Here is a 20,039-nt window from a genome sequence, read left to right as displayed (position 1 = left end):
AATGTAAATGTAAAAACACACCTTTGTTATGTGTTGACAAAGGTATTCTGAAGATATTCAGTAAGAGAACTGTCCATCTTAACAGAAAATGCTAAAGAATATGTAAACAGAATATATATATAATGTAGTATAAAATTGGAAAAGAATACTAAATGATTGTACTTATTGCAGATCCCCCCACTTGCATAGACACATTTACATGCACGCATAGACACACACACATCTGTATAAGCTTAATAACTTACACGACCAATCTTCCCCCTTTACCACGTCCCCCAAAAGTAAATTTGTTTGTTTTAAAAGGTCTGTCCATTTTGGAAGGAGGGATAGTCAGTCATAACAGTATTTAAACATTTCAGGGATGATATCAAATGGACAACTGACATCAGTTAATGATTAACACATTTTAAAGATGAGCATAAATGAAATTTCTTCATTAGCAGGTAGACTTGACATTTATAAAATATAAACAACAAAGTAATGCAGTCTTCCTTTTATCCTATACATTGCCATCAGTAAATAAAAGATGTATATGTAAAAAAAACTTTGATAATGTTTCTAATTACAGATTCTTCCTGCATTGACTTAATTAGGAAAATATCTTCACTTAAAGAATAAGTTACTCTAATACCTAAACATAAATTCTCAATTACAAAAATACACAAATGCATTATTTTACATGCACAGAAAAAAAAGAGCTGTTTAATTAAAAAAAAATAAAAATAGAAGCCTAGTATCTCTGTTATAGTAAAGATCAACCAAAGTTTTCAGTATACAGATAAAGAGCAGCTGCTATGTAATGATTCAAAATCAAAACACATGAAGACTCCACTGGAAACAGGAATGGAAAACCACCACCATCCTGATGCATGGCCAATGAAAGCAATAAATCAGACTTAGGTCAAACCACACTCTAGAGAGTTTTAATTTATACCATAAACAGAAACAAAGCTTAATAGATTTTGGCTTACGCCAAGTACTTTGATCTTTCCAAAAAAGCTACAAAAATATATCTAAAACCATTAAAAAAAAATAAAATATGGAATATCATACTAAATGATTTCATATAAAAGTCTCTATTTGCTCTTTATAAATTAATTTATTCCAGCTGAAGTTCTCTTAAAAGCTGTGGGAAAACAGAATTTACAATTGTTTTAAAGAACATAAGTAGGAATTTAGAAAAATATATCCTTTTGTTGGCAGACAGTAATTACAATGGAAAACATGAGTACATGTTACTTTATCTTTCAAACCAATTCTCAACCTCACTACCTTCAACATAGAAAAATCAATTTGAAAAAGGATAAATAATTGTTGTTTAATAAAATTATTCAGAAAAAATAGTCAAGCAAACATGAAAAGCAGAAAAGTTCAATTGAAAGCACTTCTCTACAATATATCTGTCTATATATATGAATTTAGGGTGTGGGATAGCTTTTCCATGAATTAATTTAATTCATCTTCTTGAAAAAGTAAGGCCAGCTGTAGTATCTGAAAGTCAATAATTACAAAAAAATACAGATGTTTTAGAGAAAAATTCTTTAAGTATTCTCTTGGATGAGAGTTTCCTCCCAAATAATCACTAAGCAAGCCAGGAAGACAGAAAAGCAGACAGCCAAGAACATTAAGGTCAGCCTATGCTGAATGAGAGTTCAAGCTGTGCAACAACCGACAATACACTGCTATAACGTATGAAATATGGAAATACACATAATTAGCCTTTAGTGGTCAATGTTGACAATATAGTCCCCCAAAAAATCAATACTGCAATCATACAGCAACAGGGACACGCTGTATTAATATTACAACTTAACTAGTTTCTTTATAGTCTTTTTTTTTTTTTGTGGTTTCCACTATACCCTTTGTTTTCACACTGAATTTTGTTTAGAGGAAAACATCATAATCTATTGGAAATTGTTTCTCACTCACAAACATTTTATTACAAACCACAGAAGAATGCTGTCTTTCCTACAGGGAAAAGAAAAAAAAAAAAGGCACATAAATAAGCAACACGTTCTTTCAGTTAAAAAACTTCAATCCTTACTGTAAGCAAAGTTCTGAGTTTAACTTCAAGATGACACTTCAAATTAAAATCTCTTTAAACAACAGCAGTAGTTGACCATAAACACCAGCATTGCAACCCTACTGAGGTTTTCTTCTACTAGCTGCTCACAAATAAGAGCAGCACAGGTTTCACCAGGGTTATTCACAGAGATTACTACTACTTCAGTACTGAAGGATACATATATATGTATATATGTTCATCAGACAGTGTCAGCTTTCTTCATTTTACTGATATTATTTTGTATTTCATCCTACACAAATGACCATAGGAAATTACAAGTAAAATAATTCTAGGCAATTTAATGCTTTAGTGTCTTAAATATAAATGGAGAACAAGAGTATGGGAAGAAAGCAAAGGCAATAGCTTGGAGCTGCAAATAATCATTTGGGAAGAATAATTACTCATTTAAGACTCATCAATAAGGACAAATTTCCATTTTCAACACTAGTTTGCAATAGAACAGTGAGCATAAGTTATCAGTAAGAAAAATAAGCATGGGAGTTTAGATTACTTAAAGAATACTCAACTTGCATGCACATTGGATATCACACCTTTTCTGGTGATCACAGCTTTAGCATGGTAAAGGGATTCCTAAATGTACACTGTAGACAAAGAAAAACTTCCCAGTAAGTGGAAAAAGTGTTTGTGAATTTCAAACACAGACCTACAGAACTGTGTCACTATTGATGAGAATCCAGAATGGACTTAACAATAGAGATGCCTAACACTTGCATGCCTTTTATCATCAAGAGTTTAAAGAAAATTCAAGACCTGACTTTTCTTAGAAGATTAGGATTACAAGAAATAGCCAATTATAGACCTGCTTCCCCTAGTCACTTAGACAAGAGAAAATATGAAAAAAATCAGATAAACTTGATGACATTTAGAACTTTTACACTAGTGTTACTGGAGTAACAGTTATGAAACACAGATCTGCTGGTCACTAGCACAGAAACAAGAATAAACTAATTCTGTAGAAATTTCTCCTTAAAAGATTTGTAAAACAGTAAGAAGCAACCATGTATACAGTAGAGAAAAATGAGGTAGAAGAAAATTAGGGAAAGATGAACTCCTGGAGCTTGAGATTCTCTTGAATTTCTTCCTGCATGATATTATATACATAATTAAAGATCAGTAAAGTGATCCATGAGTCTCTGTTAAAAGTTTATCTCCTGACAAACATATTTCACTGCCCTGACCAGAAAAAAGTGTAAACCAGCCTTTTCTTACTGGAATTAAGGCAGTATGTATTCATATGACACTGAAGATTTGAAGATTATCAGGGAAAAAAAAGGTACAGACCAACATTTAGGTTTCAAGCTAAAACAAATGCGTCATGATTGTCATTTTCATATAATTTATTTCCCTTTTAAAGCATTTCTCATTCGAATACTAATTACAGAACATACTAGAAATGGCAGCAAGTTCTATATGTCTTTCCCCACTTAACAGTGAATATTGGCATGTGAAAGCATTTAGAGGAAAGAACAATTTCACAGAATGCTTTAGCTTACAGAATATGCCTAGAACAGCAGAGACTCATGGGGCGACACCTCTCTTCTCATCCACCTATTCTACTTGCTATATGTTACATGACATTGAACATAAAAAAAATTTCAAAAGATATGGGCTACAACTCTGAAACTCAAGAACAATTCTCCATACTCTACACCTTAAAAAGGAAGGTAGGAATGTCTGAAAAAAATGTAATTACATGGGTTTATAATGAGAGATTATTGCTATAGACAAAAATAAAAAGAACACTGCATAAAACTAGCCAGTATAAACATATGTCACATATTATAGGATATTGTTGAAAGCTTCATTTGTAGGAAATCGCAAAAATCAAAACAGTTAAGTCTAAATACGAAACCTTTTAAGTGTTGAGTATCAATTAATGTTTTTATAGAGCTGAAGAACGTTACAGCAATTTTCCCTTCTCTAGCCCAAGAGTCCTGACAAACCTCTTTCACCCTTACCACATACTAGTGGTTTACACTTGAGAAGCAGTACTGAGACTAAAACCAAAATGAACATGCATTTCTAAAACAAACAAACAAACAAAAACAAATCCGAAAATCCAAGTTATTCAGACAGAAACTACTAAATGCCCCCAAATGAACTGGTTAGTAACAATATATAGCATAGCTTATAATTACATCTATATTGTTTTTAGAGATTTTGCATTTATAACAGGTTACATGCTCTAATGATTCTTCAGTTTCAGAATCTGATGAACATCTTGACAACTGGCTGGGAAAAACAAAGCACCATGATTTCACTGTGACAAATATACTTAATGTTTTGGGATTGTTATATCTCCAGTGAAGACAAGGTTTGGAAAACAGTATTTTGATTACAGATGTCATTACAGCATGACACATACTGAGAAATTCAGAAGCTGTCACCAACAGCCTAGTAAACAATTCAAGGTTCCTGCTAAAGGACAAGCAGACTGAAGTCATTCTGCATCCTAAGTGTTCCAGCTGGCTTTTAAGACGTTAGAAATACACAAGGCATACCTGATGCCAGCATACCCACTATTTATTTTGACAAAGGAAAGATCTACTTTAGCTTGCTTTCCCAGAACAGCACTGGACAGATTGGAAGCAGTGTGCCCCGTCCCATTTGGCTTTAGAGAAACAGCAATGATAACAGAATGCATAGTGCTATCAGGTCTCACGTCTAGGTGGGCATGAAAAGATATTCAAATTCTTGCATGGAAGTTTCAGAAAAGGAATAAAAAGATATTGTCTACGTAACATCAACGCAATTCAGAGGACAAAAACATTTTGCCCCTTTAGAAAAGGTTATTCTGACAAAGTAATTTTTTTTTTTTTTTTTAAAGTAAAAAATAAGAAGTGTTTTGCTGTGTTTCCACAATCCAAGGAAATACAAAAGGTTATACCCGAGGTAGAAACCTTGAAAAGGATCTGTAGCACTGACCAAGATAAAGAAAATATTTAAAACCCAGTGGACCCCAGGTGGGAATTTAAGAAAATCCATAGGCATCATTAAAAAACAACAACAAATGATAGAACAGAATTTTCACATAGTGAAAGCCCCAAAATGAGACAAACTATGCAAATTAATACTGCAAGTGCCTCTGAAAATGAGACAGATTTCTACAATGCAAGTGTTTACAGGAACTCTGCTAAAAAGGCTCCAATCCTGAGAATACAGAGGTTCCCAACAGGAAAGGATGCACGCCAGCAACATCTGGATGGTGGCAAAAGCAGTTCGGGTAGGTAATGAAGAAGGTGTTCTGGTCAAAATAAGCACGAGACAAGAAAAACTCTGAATACTCACTGTACAAAAACATTTGTGATACTACCATCAATTTCCCTAACATTTTCCTTCAATTTATGATGGTCTTTGGTATACATTATCATCTGTACTACATTAAAACAAATGAGATGAAAACTTGAAGTGCCAAACACAATGAATTCAGTGTTAAAGCAATGAATTCAGCTTCTGACCAAGAAAGTGGTATGACATGAACATTACCTAAGAAGAGGGAGACTGCCATATTAAAAGAGATTATTTTCCAGTGTCCCTTAATTTAAGCTGGCTAGTCTCACTTTGTACAGCAGCACTCATCATAGCTACTTATGACAGTAAGAACCAAGCCACACAGAAGTTTTTACAGTCTTCAGCAATAAAATTCCTGTCCATACCTGTTAAGGACTTGTTCAACTTCTCACCTGATCTGTTGCAAATGGGAGGAACAAAAAAAAACAACAACAACAGAAAAAAAGTAAGCAAGTGGCTGGGGCCTCCACTCTCCTCCTGTTTCTATTAGGATTTTTAAACATGAAGGCTGTATCCTCAACTAGTAAACTTGGTCACTGATATCAACTAACAAGGAACAGCTTTCACTGTATGCTAGCTATTTGTTCTCAGTTACCAAAACAAGATGTCATTCAAATTAGTTACTGGACAAAATCCTAGTAATATTTTCATGGCTGAGCCATGCCATAAATTGTTGAGGGGCAGTTTACACTGGAATAGAACACTGTGTGGAAGGACAAACTGCCAACTTAGTAGCAGACCACTCACATTCCAGAGCCCAAGCAGCTATCTAGGCATGCTTGAATTTGCAGACAAAGATGCAGGCTTTTGCTCCCCATCCCTGCCTCATCATTTTTTCTTTTTATAGCAGTAAAGGGGATTTTTGCAGCAGTTCATAAGATGCTGAGATTCTTGGTGTTACATCTGTTCATATCCTTTTATTTTTATTGTAGAACCTACAATACTCTATTTGTTTTAAGTCTTTAAACAAACATTCAAAATTGTAATAACTGATCCACACGATCTCTAATAGATTTATACTCTCCCTTATAAAAGCTATCACATCTTAGTTTGTTGGATTATGCTTTTTTCACTACTTTTAGAATGCCATCTGGTGTGTAGCTCAACATTTCTGAAAGCCACACTATTCAAAAATTAAAATAATCCTATTTTAGAATCTATTTGAAGGCACTGAAAACCTTTTTTTTTCCAAAAAGGTTTTTAAAATATCACCATTACGTTCCTATTCATCACCTTTCTGTTCCTAGGATTGCAGTGTTTCTGTTTCATATCATTCTAAAGGCTGAACAAATCTTTTGGATATAATACATGAAACAGTCATTCTTTGTTGATACAAACAAAACAATCTGCTGTATTTGGACAGATACTAGAAGATGCAATCAATTTGCCAAGAAAACTGTGCTGCAGAATAAAAGTTATAATAAAAATAATATATTTCTGTTAAGTTTCAAAATAAGAAAAATTAAGAATAAAATTCTTCATACAGCGACAACTGACGTACCTCTACGTAAAATGCTCAAGCACGTTTTCCCTAATACATTAAAATGCTACAGCCTTGTGTTGCAAAGAATAGTATTACTGTATCTAAAATCTTTTGTTACACCAGTTCTGGTCACTTTGAATGACCTAAAAGCCAATGAATACCCTTGTTAATTATGACTCAGTTTTAGAACCAGAACTTCTAGATAGAAGAGAAACCACCATGTTAAGAAATCTAAGAAAATATCTGCTTCCTCTGTAGAGTATAACAATAACCAAAAGAAATACATTGGTGGATAAGAAAGAGGATTAACATTTTTAAATTATATGTACATAAAACAAATCTCAAAGGACCCACAGACTCATACTGGGGTGAAGGATTAGCTACTTTGAGATTAAGTGGTAGTGCTGGCATTAAAATAAGCACATTTATTTTTTATTATGACTATTTCTTCTATGCTTACACACACTATAACAACACAGTCCAGCAACAGCTATTATGACCATGACTCATAGTTCACTGAGTTTTTACACCAAGGACAACACTTTCCTCCAAGTTCAGCAGCACAGCCTAATATGGCAACAAACTACCAACTTTGCAAAGACAAAAACTCATCTGAACTGACAAGAAATAATAGAGCAAGAGATTCAAGACACACTGTTAAGTATTTGTCTGCACTAAATGAGACACGTGTTTTATTAGAACTGACAAGTTTCTGAATTTCCCTGTATTTTTTCATTTCCTAATTTTCCACCATTTTCCTTCCATCAAGCTATGATGAAATGTTTTTACAGACATGCATCTTGCGTAGGTAGCCAATTCTTTCACTTTTCATATTAGAAACAACAGAATTAATTTAGATTTATGAATTAACACAAATGTTTCAATGCACTCTATTTGGGGCTTAATTAATATCCTTTGTACTCCGGCTGAATTATGTTGACTAATGTAAAGGTCTGGAGCCACAGCCAGCAGACTGACACAGTTGGTAGACTGATAGATGTGATTATCCCTCTTTAAAATTGGTCTAACAGCTGCCAAATAAAGCACGGGGTCCAGGTTTTGGCTCTCCACTATAGCTACGATGCTGATAAACTGAAGGAAATTCTGCGGAGCACCATCAAGACAGTCAAGCATATGGAGAACATGCCCTTAATGCCCTTAACAAGGACAAGCTGAGGGAACTGGTCTCTTTCATCAGCTTGGAGATGAGACAGCTTCAGAAAGACTCAACAGCAACACCCTAGTACCTACGGAGGTCATCAAGACTGACTCATTCTCTTTCCAGTGGTGCACAGTAGGAGGACATGGCCACACAGCGAAACTAGAGTTTCATATTAGTTAGGATTCTTTTCTTTTTTCCTCCACAATGAGGACTGTCATGCAGTGGAACAGATTGCAGAGAAACTATATAGTAAGATAAACCCAACAGCAATTTGGTCTGACCGCACAGCTGACCTCATCTGAAGAAGGCATTTGGACTAGGGATGTTCTGAGAACCCTCCTCAACTGAATTATTCTATTATTCTAGTCCTTATATTTTTCTTTACTGTTTGCTTTTAATTTTGTCCTTTAATGGATTTAATTTTTGTAGTGCCATCAGCCCCAATGTTATCAAATCAGATTTCCTAGTGGAAATGTAATGTATTGTGGCAGTCTTTCTTGCCATATTTTGATAAGACCTCTCCCTCATCTGCAGTGCAAATTTCTCTCTCATAGTATTTGGATACAACTGTGATCTGTGAAAATGACATGGATTATTACTAGCAACTCAGGCTATCATTCTTCCTTTTTTAGCAGTACAAATATAGTGTTGAAAATTATCCAGGAATAATTTTCAATGTTTTGACATCTCCAAGTCCTTTTAGATGAGCGCTGTAAAGAAGAACATATGTATCAATACAGAGGTATTTAATTAGGTGACAAAGATAAAACTCTATGTAAACAAGTGCAAGGTTATGCATGGAATCTGAACTACTTTGAAGGCAATTAGAGATTATAAATCAGCTGTAACTTTTCTAGAAACAAACCTTGTTGTCAGTATCAATGAAATTTCCTCTATGTGGAAATACGGTTTAAAGAAATGCTGTTATGGCAGGCATATATTAGGAGAATTCCTTAGAAGTAAAATATTCTCAATTATATGCTATTGCCTAAGCTATGTTTTGGCAACTCCATCTTACATAGTGAATAGCACAAAAAGCAAAGATCAAAAAAATTAATATTAAAATAATTTAAGATTTCTAGTTTCAAAAAGCTAGATATACAGTAACATAAGAGCTATAAAAATGATTAGGACTATAAGCCAAACAAGTTTTCTAACTGGCATATCTTAAATACATTGTACATTAAAAAGAGGGAAAAAAAAATTAGTATCATTTTGCATAGAACAGTAACCATTTTATAGGACTTTTAAAAGACTTATTTTATACGTCTTATGCTAACTATACTGGATATTACACAATATATTTAACTTTATACATTAAAGAATATGAAATAGGAAACATAGGCTTTACAATATAACCTAGGAGCATTTCTATACTTTCTGTATTAGCAAGAAAAGGTAAACTTTTAATCTAAATTGACTTTGAAATGGTTCGGTATTATATTTTATATATTGCTTGTTAGGTAGTTTTTGTAGAATTTGTAGATTTGTGTTCAGGAGAATTACCAGGAAAGATGAGATCAGAAAAAGAAATACAATACTTATAGGAATGATTATAGGCAAGACTACAATATTACAGTGTAGATACTATGAGGAGTGTTCTGAAGATTTCTTAATTTGAATAACATCTGCACTGAAGTTGTGACATGGTAATAATAATATAAGATATACTAAAATGTGAACTGTTACTGACTACAGACTTTTATACTACGTAGTATTATCACACTGATCACAGACTACAAGACAACAAGGTTGTACCACAATGTAATCGTATCAGTTCTGAATACATATACCAAATTCGTTTTTACAGTGAATTATTAAATTAAAATTTGAAGAAGATTCAATGATGAAATGGTAGTTAAAGAAAATACTCTGAACAAGTTATATGATGTAAATTTTGAAAGGTTATGTTTCAATTATAAGAGCACAGAGTGCTTTTGCTCCCTCCTTTCCAAAAGGTTTTCAATAATGTCATTTCTAAAGGCTTATTAGGAAATAAAACTGCTACAGAATAATAAGTCCTTACATGCAAAAATGAATTAAAAGGCAAGAGGGAAAGACCAAACTATCCACTCTCACAGTGGAAAGAGATCACTTATAGTATTACATGCAGTGAGGAATCTGGAAAATGGGAGCAGACATCAGTGCCAATGGTTCTGTTATTTGGATGGTGATTGTTAGGCGATAAGGACGTGTGTCAGTGAAAAACCACAAAAGGGTCTCAGGACTAAGCAACTGCAGAAAAGAAAGGCAAATGGCATTCTATGTACAAAAATATGATGTACAAAGGAGAAAAACGATCCTAACTTCACACACAAATAATGGACTCAGACCATTATTTCACTCAAGAGTGAAATTTTGGATTATGATATCCATAAAAAATGTTGGCTCAGTGTTAATAGTCAAAGGGAAAATCAAATGTTAGGAATTTCTAAGGGAATATGAAACAGAAAAGAGTATGACACTGCTTATGATGACATAAAAGATTTACTTGCATGTTTAAACTGTATTCAGCTCTGGTCACTTTGCCTCCGAAGGATGCATTAGAACTGGAAAGGATTCAGAAGAGACCAAAAGGACAGTTAAAGCAACAGGTTGGCTTCTATAATAAAAAGAATGAATGTAAGCTTACACTCCTAAAATCTGGAAATGACTTGAGCTAAATGTCAGATGTCCGCAAAATCATGAAGGCATGGGAAAGGGACTCTCTAACACAAGAAGCTTCATAGAGTAAGGTTCACAAATAAATAAAAGGATGTGGGGATTCTTTATAAATGCTCAGTACTAAATAGTGTTTCTGTCACCTTTGTACACATTTCGCTTTGTCACTAAAGGGCTGATAATGGGTGTATTTCTGAAGATGAAAATCTGCAAAAACTCACAGTAATGCAAAGTGCCCTAATCACAAACTTCATCGAAACACAATCTACATACACATTCAATTTTATTTACACATGTACAATATAGACATTCAAGCTAAACACACAATGTTGTTCTTCCTGAGCACAGAGGCTTTTCCTCAACCATGGCTTAGGTAAACAGTAATAATTATACAGCCTGAGTAAGCTATTATTGAAATAACATTGGTATTTTATACATTGACAGTCTTTGTGTTAAAAACATAACTCAACATATGAAGCGTAATTTAAGGGATAATTATTCAGAACATCAGATTTCATTAATCAGTACAAAGTCATTGCAAAATTGATCAGAACAGATTATGTCTAAGTCATTACACAAGAAGATAGAATTGAGGAATCAAGATTTCCTTCTCTGCAACAGAGAGAGTACATGAAGTATGCATGCAGAGAGGCAGAGTACTATTCCACTTAATACTGGCAGGTTCTTCATCTGGTAAAAAAAAGCTACCAGGAATCTACCTTGCATTTCAAGAAAGTTGAAGTTATATTTTAAAATATAAGTCAAGCTGACATACCGAAAAGTTTTAAAAAAAGGCTATAATTGTCAACAAAATAATATCAACTCTTCAATGTTAGAAAGCAGGCAAGCTTACTTAACTACTCATACAAAATACAAGTGTACAAAACATAATACACTATAACTGCTTGAAGTTAACTAAAAGCAAATGTATACAGATGCTTTAAAATGTATTAAATATACAATAACTGAAGTTAAACATGAACATGTTCTGGAAAACAGTTATAGTAAATATATGATCATACGCAGTCTGTAAATAACAGTAATATAGATATTCACAATATATTTCTGATTCAATAAAGCTTTGAAAGACTGGAAGAAAATTTGAGCATCACAAGAAAAAATAAGTGCACAAAACTAAGTTGTATAAAAGGATGGCTGATCAACATTTGAAGTATTCTGTTATACATACAGCTACTGATTTACCAGAGTACAAAAACAGAACCATTTTTAAATCTATTAGAGAACTTTAGAGCAACATTTTCACCTTAAAATTAATTGTTCAAGCTCTGCATGGAATAATGATAAAATACAACAATTTCTAGTGAAATTCCTGATTAAAATATATCTTGGAGATAATTTACAATACTTTGTAGAAAGTCAGCATATGTATGGCATTATGTTTTCTGTATCTAAAAGGTCACAAGCATTTTGTTATCAGTTTTGTCATCCTTACGAAGTTCATCTGTCCAGTGTTACTTAATCGTAAAAAACAAACTTTTATATTAGCAATAGTTGTACATTTACCATCAAGTAGTTCATTTTAGGTCAAAATTCTTTGCTGAAAACATGAAACCAGATGTGGCCAACTCCTCCAAAAGCATTTTCTTGTAGGCAATATAATTATTTGCCAATTAATTCTCTCTCTCCCTCTTTCACGCTCAATCTCTTCTTTGGGTCATGCTGGTTCACTCCCTATAGTCCTACTGCACTGAACCTTAACTGCGATAAAGAATCAATAATCTCCATAATCTAGGCAAATATGTTCCTTGCTATTAAAATTTCTATACAAGTATTATTCTCATGATATGATTTTTACAAAATCATTATTTTTTTAAAAAAAATTGTTATTTAGCTTTGTATTGGATGATGAAACAAAATTAAAATATTAACCTTTCTGCCATTTTATGAATGCTTATTGTAAAATTCTCAATTCACTAATATTTGGGCAAAACATATCTTTAGAATCTGTTGCATTAACAGCTTTATGGTGATCAGAGGTTAAAACAATGCTAGCTTCACAAGTAGCAATCATATGTCTTAAAACTTAATTCCATGACGTTCTATTTATTTATTCTAAAATAATACTGTATTGTTATTTTAGAATATCATTATGAAGAATTATCAATACAAAATGTTTATCATTTTTATGCATTATATAATTTCCCTATTATGGAATTGTTATGGATCAACTGGATTCTGTTTCAAGTTTAATGTCCCCTTAAACTAAAGTCAGTGAAGCTTTACTCTGGAATAAAACTTAATTTCCACAAGGTAAGTCCAATCTCTCTGCGCTGCGGATATTAAACAAGTGATTCACTACATTTTCTTTTATTTCTCTCAGTCCTGAAGAAATAACACAGCTGAGAAACCATTCTAGCCTGTTCATCCTGACTAGACATGCTTAATAAATATCACCAAATTGAGCGTTATTGAAAGTTGCAGAAATACTGCTTAGAGCAGAATTTGTTAAAAAAAGTACCATTATAATTAATTATTCTAAGTCTTAATTTGGCTAAGAAACTTTTTTTTTGTATGCTTGAGTCTTTATAAGCACACTTAGTTTTCAAGAATGACAGGTAGAAAGCAAACTTCAAAAAACAAAGCCTCTATGGAAATCCAATAGTCACTTCACAATGCCATCTGTCACTATAGTGCTCCCATAGTACTTCTAATAGCCAAATATTTTGAAGTGGGATGAACAAAGACATTAGAAAGGAAGAAGAGTTCTTTCAGTTAAGCTACAATGATTGTCATTCAAACACATATGATTAACATCTTAACACTGCACTGTACCAGACACACTGTTAGGAAAAGTTCTTAAGAAGTTAGCAAGGTACTTTATTAAAGCAGAATGTTCGTTCCTTTAAAGACATTTCCATGTGTACCTTCCCCTTAAAAAAATAAACAAAAAAAAAAAACCTTCATACAGTACATCTCCTCACCAATAGCAACAAGTCAACAAAGCCAAGACAGATACATTTATGTAACTCATTAAAATCATCTGTCCCCTAATGCCCAAGCATATTTCATGTAGAAGTTCCCATTTTAAACTCTGAGTTTAAGTTTTAAGCTGTGTTGAAAGAAAAAAAAGTCAAGAAAAAAGTGTAACTCTACATAACCCATAGGTTAATTTTAAATTTCAGAATGAATGATTTAATCTCTGAATTGTAAGGTTTATAACATTTTTAAAATAGACTTAAGCTAAAGTTACTTGTATCTCACATTTAGAACGTCCCCATTCTTTCACTGCAATCTACCATAATGTGATACACACAGGACAGTTTATTTTTAAATGCAGCCTACAATTTAGCCCAATACGTATACATATTCATTAAGTCTGATCAATCTAATCAAAGATGTCCTTGAAAGTATTCTCAAGGAAGACATTAAATCAGCATAAAATAACTACTATAAGCTACACAGCAGAAGGAAGAACAACAGTTACCATAAACTGAAACAGTTCCTTCAACAAAATGAAAACTTTATATATTTCTAGAAATGCATTCTAAATACTATAACCTTACAAACTGAGTAACGTATGAAAATATGGAACAAGAAAAAAGAATATGTACCTGATACTCATGTACACATGTATATGTTCTGCACTAAAACTGAAGTATTTTACTTCTAAGACTTGAAAATGCCTTTATTCTTAACATAAGACTAACACACTAAACAAAAAAAATAATGAATTACAATACCCAAATGTAAGAATTTTCATTTTTTATAGAGAAGTATTTAATTTTACTTGTTCTGAACAGCCACTTTCCTAGTTTTACTACATGGCACTTATTAACATACAAAACTCAATGGAAGTCCACATAGCATAGCGTTCTGAAGAGTTTCACAGCTGTTATATATGATCAATAATATCTTAGTAAGAAAGGTTTCATTTGTTTTCTATGCATGTAACATTGCATTAAATAACCACAATATAATATTTAAAATGCATATGCATACACCATATAATTCATATAATAATACAGATTGAATCTTCCATATAATTAGAGCACCAGGACAAATATTCTGCATTTTTCAAAGTACTATCAAGAAAATGTCTTAATTTCAACCTTCAGTTTTAGAAGTTGATTTAAGCCTAATTTTGATTTTATAATTAGCTGCTCAAGTTCATATTAAGATTTTTCTTCTCTCTAACTTTCCCCACAGCAACGTCATGGCAGCATATACTAAGGAAAACACAGTCCTACAAGCTAACAGAGATAAGATGGAACAAGACGCTTCAAACAGCGGGAGAAAAGAAACGTTTAGAAAAAAAATGTGTACATGTATGTAATGAAAAACTAGCCAGATATTTCAATCTCATTTTGCTTTCATGTCTGGTGTTTTACTCTGTAATATTGGGAAATCGGTATTAACTTATAATTCATAAGGTACAGCATCTGCCCAGCTACAATATTTGGCATTTATAACTTCACAATCAAGACAGATTCAATGAATGGGTTTGGAAAAAAAAATATAAAATCACAAACATTAAGACCTTTCTTCATGTAAGAATGAATGCAAGAGATCGTACATAGCTTGGAACAATTACAATTATTAACAAAGACTGCAAGTCAAATATTGTAAAATTCTAGAAAAGATTTTCAAGTATAGAAACCCTGGTAAGCAGAAACAACTTTTTTCATTTGACAAGATACAGAATCATAAAGCAATGAAACTCAAGTGGTGTGATCAGAGAAAGATCTCAGTCAAAAGACTTTGGAAGTTGTTTTTTGAAGAAACAGAAATTAATAACCTAGATAAGGCTCTGGTAACCTGTAAGGAAGAACAAGCATTTGAAGGTTTTTACAAAGTTTAGATACACGCAATCTGAAATTTCATGGACAGGCTATGCAATTTGACACTCAAATTACTAGCCTTGAAAAGGAAGAGTAGGTTAGCCACAGTAACCAAAATGGTTGAGAAAGAAGTATCTGCAAAGAAAACTGATATCACCTTTAAACTTCTTTAATTCAAGTTCCAAATAGAGTATAAGAAGATGAGCACAGTCAAGACAAGACATCCTAAGAAACAGGGACAGGTAAACTAGAGGTGTGAGTCATCACAAGAAAAAAAAAACACAATCCTAACCAAATCCGTGTGCAAAATAACTTATATTAAGAAAATGAAGAATTTTAGGAAGTGAATGTCTGGCACACAGACTGAAATGAGATGACGGCAGGCAACCTACCAATTAATACGAGATGAGCTATTTGAAGACAAAGATACAAATGGATTACAATTTCTTGCAGCTGATCATGACTACAGAGCCTTACATCAAGTAACTGAAACAAAACTGAGTATGTTGCGGACATGTGGATCAGGAAGTAGAACAGGGAGAGAAAGATGGCAAGAAACAGTGGAGTCGTACAGTTTAACAAGAGGAAATCACTAACTAATAGAACAAAAGCTGGAATGGATGAGCTTCAAAGAAGAGGAAGAGAGGATTAAGTCAATATTGGTATACAATATGTATTCAATTAGGTGTGTGGGGCTGCTTCATGCAAAATGCATTAAAATTGCAGAAAATACAGGCATCTGTTTGCCAAACAACATATAAAAGAACACTTTATCTCTGGGTATTGCAAATAGGAGAAGTAAATGCACTAACATCTTCCATTTTACATTACAAGCATGAAGGCAAAGTTCATTACATGGTTATAGAGCTGGTCATGTTCATCTTAATTTATGAATCATCTACAAATGCCAACTAAAGAAAACACCAATATAAAACAGTTCCTTAATTAAAAATTATTCATGTATGCATTTTTCTAGAACTCTGATGGTAATTTATCTTGAAAATGTTTCACATTTTAGTAGTTCTACTGAATAACACTTCTATTATATCTGAAAATACATATTTTGATAGTGTCACTGTTGACCTTAAGTCAGTGCCTATAACAAAAAATTCTTCAGGCTCCCCTTTAACATTATAGAAGATTCTTTAAAAAAGTACTTTTTTTAAGCTACAAAGTTTAAAAAGAAATAAATTGGATGAAGTCAAAAGGCTCAGACAAAACAAAAACAGAATCAAAAGAAAAAAATCTTGCCATATAAAAAAAATACATAAAATCAATATAATTATGGACTTGCCTTTTTTCCAACTCATTTTCTTTTTTTTTATATAGGCATTATTTTTTAATCCCCTCTACTGAAGTCGTTCATCTGCTACTTTTATTATAGTCAGAAACATTCTTCGGAGTAAGAGCAGTTAAGACTTGTTTTTGTGGAATATCATGTTACCTAGTGAAGCAATGTTTAAAAAATAACAAACCTCAAACCCTATCAGAAACAAGAAATAAAATTATTACTGAACCTGTAAGCCCTCACAAAACAGAGTATGACAAAACATACAGTACTAGAAATTGTCACACTATTGGATGTGCACTGCTAACAATGATGAAAGCCTATTTAATCTGCTAATTTTAATGTGGTTGCTGATATGAACAAGTGTCATAAAAATGAAATTAGACTTTAAACTTTGAAAAACAATAGGATGATGTAATATTAGAAGGAATTTCTCACAAGAATCCTGTGCTGAATTAGAGCAACTTTCCAGCGATATGCCATTTCCTTCCTGTGCCACTCCATACTCCCTGAAAATATATAAAACGGAATGGGTTTTACAGTAGATGGAGTCATCTGTTCAATTACTTTCTAGGCTTTATGATTCCTGAAGAGCATACCCAGAAAAATCTTATTTCACAAATAAATTTTTGCTATGATTCTCCCCTGTATGAACCATAACTATAATTGTTACAGTACTGCAGACAAACCTGATGCTACCAAGATATGGTCAATGAACATCCTGGAACAACTACTTGCATCTGGCCCTACACTGAAAAACCTTTCAGAAACATCACACTTAAGAAGAATCACTCTAAACTAGAATTTATTTATTTTTTACTAGAATTTAATTATTTATTTTTTAAATCAATGGAATATCATTGGCTTCAGAACTGTCGTTCAAGTCAAGCCCTAGGAAAAAACCTAGAACTGCATTCCACATGGTGTCCATGGTGTCTGCTTATTATTAGATAGTATTTCAGCAAGCAACCTGCAAACAACTCCAAAGTTCCTTCTGCTTACTCTTACCAAGAAATCAAAAAAAAAAAAATTATCTAAAGAACATCTAGGAATACCTGGAAGACCTGGAAGAAAATGAACTCTGAAAATAGATCTAAGGCCCAAGTCCAACACTTTAGTATTTTTGTGTACCAATTTGGACTACATAGACTTTAAGTATCAGTACCTTTACAGGATGGGAATTACAGCTGCCTGCCGCACTCTCCTTCCCAGCAGTATCAGCCAAAGCTCACATTTCCAGTCTGTGATATCTGGTAAAAAATTGAATGGAAGGCCATGTCACTGCTCTGCAGATTTCTGAAACTGAAGTGTCTGCTTTTTTTTTTTTTTTGCCTATGTAATGACTCATACAAGAACTCATACACTGTCTCTTCTGTAACAACCATATCAGTTTCGAACTGAATCTTCTGGGTGTAAAAAAACAAAAAATTATTTTTGGAAATGTATGGGACTAGTCTCCTTTGCAGCTCATTGTGAAAACTAGTCAATATCAGAAAAAACTCTAATGCTATATTCAGCTCTCAAAAAAAAAAAAAAAAAACACCTTTGTTTTTAATCAGTACACCTACAACATCCTTGCTGAAGAGAAATGGAGATTTTTAAGCTTCCTTGAACTGCATTCTTGAACTACAAAACCACTGCCAAAGGGCTTTAATTTATTAATCTTACTAATTGTTCATCCACCACAAAAGTGATGTAGAGGATTGATGCATTAAAGGAAATTAAGACGAATTAAAAAACAGAGCTGCTATGGGAGTGTTTAAGGGTAAAATCAGATTCCACAATAGAAGACAATCCCAGAAGCAGAAGTCCTAAGAAGCATTCCTGACAAAACTGGGAAATAGAAATTACAGCAGCTTTTAGATTTATATTGACAATCTTGAATTTTACGTAACAATTAAAAACTACATTTATCCTAAAAAAATGTATATTTTTTATATAAAACTTTAACTAAATACTTTGCAACCTTTGATATGGTAGTAGGGCTTTTGATTTTAGTTTATTTCTCATAATATGAATGAATAAAATAAACTGGTTCTTTAGAATAATTCTAGTAACATTTTGCATTAAGCATATTACTATTCTTGTTCGGAAGTTAAGCTCTTTGGTTTACATAGGAAAGTATTGTATATTATAGAACAGTAACATCAAGAATTTTTTTTTCAATAACAGTTCTGCCCCAACCAGACATGAACAAAAGCACAGGAAAATTGTATTTTAGGGAGTTTAACAAATCCAAGTAATTTCCATAAAAACAATACAAGAAGAGTTATATAGCAGAAATTCAGAACTGTCCCAGACTATTGCACATATATGTGCATACTTGTTCATTCTATACATTTTATTTTCAAATATCTATCTACAAATTTTTAAACTTTGAAAGACGTGGCAAATGTCCATGCATTGAATTCACACAAAAATGTTACCAATGTAATTAAAATATAAATTGAACATGTCAGGACACAAGAAAAATATTTGGAAAACTTATAATAATTCTTACACCAAGAAAGCTGATAAAATATGCAGCTTTACTTATTTTTGGCAAAGTGAAACCACTTAGACTGCTGCATTTAAAGGAATAGCTCAGATTCTATGGGCTGGGGATTTCTTCACTTCCAACAGCTTTTAGACAGTTCTTTTAGTGACAGCAAAGACAAAAGCCTTCTCAAAAGTTGCAAATAAAACACATTTTTAAAAAGTTGCAAATAAAACACATGTTTTAAAACACATGTACACATTTTCTTTCCTGGTACAGTAATACATATACAATATTTTAAGGTGAGGTGCAAGTGGGTGTAAATACTATTAATTCTAAAAGTTCAGTAAATCAATTGAACATTTATTTTCCTTTTTTTCTTCATGGTAAGGAAAGTTTGTTGTCTTGGTAGCAAAAGCAGTAACAACTCAGTATGACCTTCCCTATATTCAGTCCAAAAAAAAAAAAGTGGACTGTGGACTACTGTGACTATGAGATCCACAGCTGGCTTCACCCTTTGCATTAGCTTAGGTGTTCTATAAATCCCATGAATATATATAATCCTCAAACATAAAAATGTTCCTATCTAGATTTTTCTCTTAAGAAAGTGTTAAAAATATGAAGAATATTTTTTATGCAAGTTTATCTTCCATTTAAAACAAATTGATGGAACTGATGGAAATTGATGTCTGGTTACCTTGTCTGTTGACAGGTAACACTGCAGGACTCTGTTCCCCAGTGCTGCACACACCATATGAAGTGCAAGCCCCCAGTTTAAGTGTTTATTTTGAAG

The 20,039-nt window shown here is 32.8% G+C and overlaps 1 protein-coding gene across 3 annotated transcripts in view; it reads right to left on the bottom strand.

Moving 5' to 3' along the window:
* Window positions 1-20,039, bottom strand: part of NOVA1 (NOVA alternative splicing regulator 1) — a 146,337-nt gene that overhangs the window by 77,864 nt on the left and 48,434 nt on the right. Inside the window, exons 2-3 of one of the 3 annotated variants that reach the window (XM_035328984.1) lie at window positions 17,936-18,020; window positions 17,209-17,279 (exon numbers count right to left, since the gene is read on the bottom strand). The exons of the other annotated variants lie outside the window; for them this stretch is intronic. The gene's annotated coding sequence lies outside the window, so the exon portion shown is untranslated. The remainder of the gene's footprint in view (window positions 1-17,208; window positions 17,280-17,935; window positions 18,021-20,039) is intronic. 3 annotated transcript variants of the gene reach the window in all.

The sequence above is a fragment of the Oxyura jamaicensis genome, chromosome 5 (assembly GCF_011077185.1).
Source record: "Oxyura jamaicensis isolate SHBP4307 breed ruddy duck chromosome 5, BPBGC_Ojam_1.0, whole genome shotgun sequence".
NCBI lineage: Eukaryota > Metazoa > Chordata > Aves > Anseriformes > Anatidae > Oxyura > Oxyura jamaicensis.
Note: the sequence above shows the minus strand (reverse complement) of the source record. Positions and strands in the feature narration are given on the sequence as shown.